We start from the raw sequence: 3263 nt of genomic DNA, 5'->3' as shown, positions 1-3263 counted from the left end.
GGGCCTTTGCTCCGGCCGCGGCGCCTGGGAGGCGGAGCTCCAAGGGCCCGGGGGCGGGGCCTGCGTGCTGGGCGTGGCCTTGGAGCTGGTTCCTAGGCGGGGCTTCCTGGAGGTGGAGCCCTTGACCGGCTTCGGGGAGCTGCACAGCACCGGCTCCCAGTGCCAGGCGCTCACCGAGAGCGGTTTCCGGGAGGATCTCCCGGTCTGTCCGAACAAAGTGGGCGTCCGCGTAGATTACTAGGGCGGAGAGGTAGTCTTCTACGACGCCACCTCGAGCACCCACATCTACACTTTCCATGCCTCCTTTCTGGGGCAGATCTCCTTTTTCCAGCATCTGTTTTCCGGCACCCGGATCACCTTGGGTCGCTAGAGTTGTTCTTTGCCTTCCTCTGCATCTCCTCCTCACTCGCTTCTCGCCCCTACAACCCCACTTTGGGATGTGCTGCAGCTGGAAGGGTTGAAGCTAGGCTTCCAGCAGCCCTATGGGAAGGTTACACCCTTCGGGCTTCCTCCTGATCCAGTCCTGATTTCTCTGACCCTGCTTTAAATATTCCTTCTATCTCTCAGTTCCTTTCTCCTTACAATATGCCTGGGTCGAAAAGAAAGTCTCAAATACACTAAAAGGCTATACACAAGGCTGTTCATTGCAGCACAGTTGGAAACAGGATAAGACTGGAAACAAACGTCTATCAACAGGTGGTTGAAAAAGCTGCCACGTGCAAGCATCCAGCTGCATCCTGGTTAAGACTGACGCAGGGGACTGGACCACTGACCCCGGCTTGTCTCCCTGTCTCCTCCTCCATCTTACCTCCTGCAGCCCCAGTGGCCCTGCACAGGGCTTTGACCCATCTGAACCCCATCCTGAAAACCGACATACGCAAAACTTTTCTAGTTCTTCATAATACTCAGAAACCAAAATTAATCCCACGACCAGATGCATCCTCCTCTCAAAACCACATCACTACTACCCGCAACAAAAGTCTTGATCATTCCTAGTGTTGCCATGTGAGGGACTGAAGTTAAACCCAGAGAAGGACTGCTCCAGTTTCCTGAGTGAGCCCCAAAAAGTAAAAGGGCGAGGAGGTTGGAAACGCAGAGACGAAATGACCTCTGGACAGTAAAACCCACGATTTGTGCCAGTTTGGGATGATTATGGGTTCCTTCCTCTTCCTCCCTTCAGCCCAGCTGGGGACTGGGTAGGCGGATGGGACCAGGCGTCTCTGGGCTTTTCCTGCTGCCTCGCTCCGGTAGGGAGAGGGCGGTGTTGCAGGAGGCGTGGGGAGTCGCCCGCCAGACCACGCTGCTGCCGGCGCGTGGCTGCGCAGCGGGAGGGCGGGCCCAGGTGTCGGGGCGGGAGTGAGCCAACGCCCGGAGCGCGGATTCCAGGGGCGCTCAGTCAGCCCTGGCCAGGCTCCCCCATCCGGTTCCCCTAGTCGCCCACAAGGCGCCGCCGATTACATAAACAGCCTTCACCTCCCTGCGGAGGGGACAACCAAGGGCTGGGGACACACAGGCCGAGACCCGAAAGTAACGCCCCTCCGGACTTTTATTCAGAATCAGCCGGGACTGCCCAAATTCCCTATTTACAGTTCTCACAGCCCTCGTCATGGTCATGGACTTCGCGCCTTTTACCTTGTTTCCTTTCATTGTGTACAGATTCAACTTCCTTACTACAAAGGGAGATCTTTCCCAACTGTCTTAAGTTGATTTTATACTTCCTGACTCTACCAACCCCTGACACTTAGCACGGACCCTGGAATGGGATACTTGATTAATAAACATTTACTAAATTAAAACCATGCCCTAATTTCTCTTTTCCCGCGAAAGACTGATGTCTTGGAAATCCCACTCAATTTTCGTGGACCAGCTCCACCTCACCTCCTCCAGGAAGCTTTCCCCAGGCAGGGTTCCTGGTTCTTTCTTTTGGAAAAGTGTGCACACTCCCAAAGCCACTACAGCCATCTCCCTGCAGCACTTATGGCAAGTTGACTGTGAAGTCCTCGAGAACAGAAGCAGCGTCTCACTCCTTTTCGTTTCACTCTCCCACGCTCCTTGAGCACTACAGGGCCTGGTTCCTAAAGGGATGTAAATGAAGGAAGGGTTCAAAGTAAATGAAAGAATACTTTGTAGCAAGGTTTAAATTTGGGGAGGTCTTCCAACCTGGACCTTAACCTTGAACTATGACCACACTCTTCTCAGCCGTGAGGGATAGGGGTCCCCTCTTTAGGAGCCTCTCAGAAGCTCATTTACTCATAGAGAGTCCTGGTCATTTATTCGATGTTATGGCTGGGAAGTCAAGTGAATGCTGAACCCTGGCCAAGATTTCCGTTCCCCAGTCCAAAGTGTTTTCTGCCTCTTCACACAGTTATGATACTACTAACAGCATGTTTACAACGTTGAACAGTTTACTAAATGGATTCAGATACATTATTCCATTTGCTTCTCACAACTGCTTAAATTAGGTATCGTTACATTCCCATATTCCAAATATGGTATGAATGTTCAAACTCAGGTCTTTCAACCCAAAGCACATGCAAAGTTGTCTTGAAAAGATAAAATCTCATAAAATATATTATAAAATGGCTATAACAAATAATAACTTTCCATGGTATTTCCCTACACAGACAGACAGACACACACACACACATATACATGCACACACACACACTTATCTGCTATATTAGTTTCCTAGGGCTTCCATAACACATCACCATAGACTGCGTGGCTTGAAACAATGACACATTCTCTTACAGTTCTGGAAGCAAGAAGTCTGAAATCAAGGTGTCAGCAGAGCCATGCTCTCTCCAAAGGCTCTAGGAAAGAATGCTTCATTGCCTCTTCTAGCTCCTGGTGTTTGCTGGCAATCCGCGGCATTCTTTGGCTTATAGATGCCTCACTCCAATCTCTGACAGCATTTTCACATGGCCGTCTCCCATGTGTCTGTGTCAAAATTTCCCTCCTCTTATAATGGCCCACCCTGATCCAATATGATCTCATTTGAACTTGATGAAAAGACCCTATTTTCTTTTTCTCTTTCTCTCTTTCTTTCCTTCCTTCCTTCTTTTCTTTCCTTCCTTCCTTCCTTCCTTCCTTCCTTCCTTCCTTCCTTCCTTCCTTCCTTCCTTCCTTTCCTTCCTTCCTTTCTTCCTTCCTTTCTTTCTTTCTTTCTTTTTCTTTCTTCTTTCTTTCTTTCTTTCCTTCCTTCCTTCTTTCTTTCTTTCAACAAGGTCTGGCTCTATCACCCAGGCTTCAGTGCAGTGGCA

The sequence above is a fragment of the Pongo pygmaeus genome, chromosome 5 (assembly GCF_028885625.2).
Source record: "Pongo pygmaeus isolate AG05252 chromosome 5, NHGRI_mPonPyg2-v2.0_pri, whole genome shotgun sequence".
Lineage (NCBI taxonomy): Eukaryota > Metazoa > Chordata > Mammalia > Primates > Hominidae > Pongo > Pongo pygmaeus.
The sequence above is the reverse complement of the archived record's forward strand: the minus strand, read 5'-3'. Positions refer to the sequence as shown.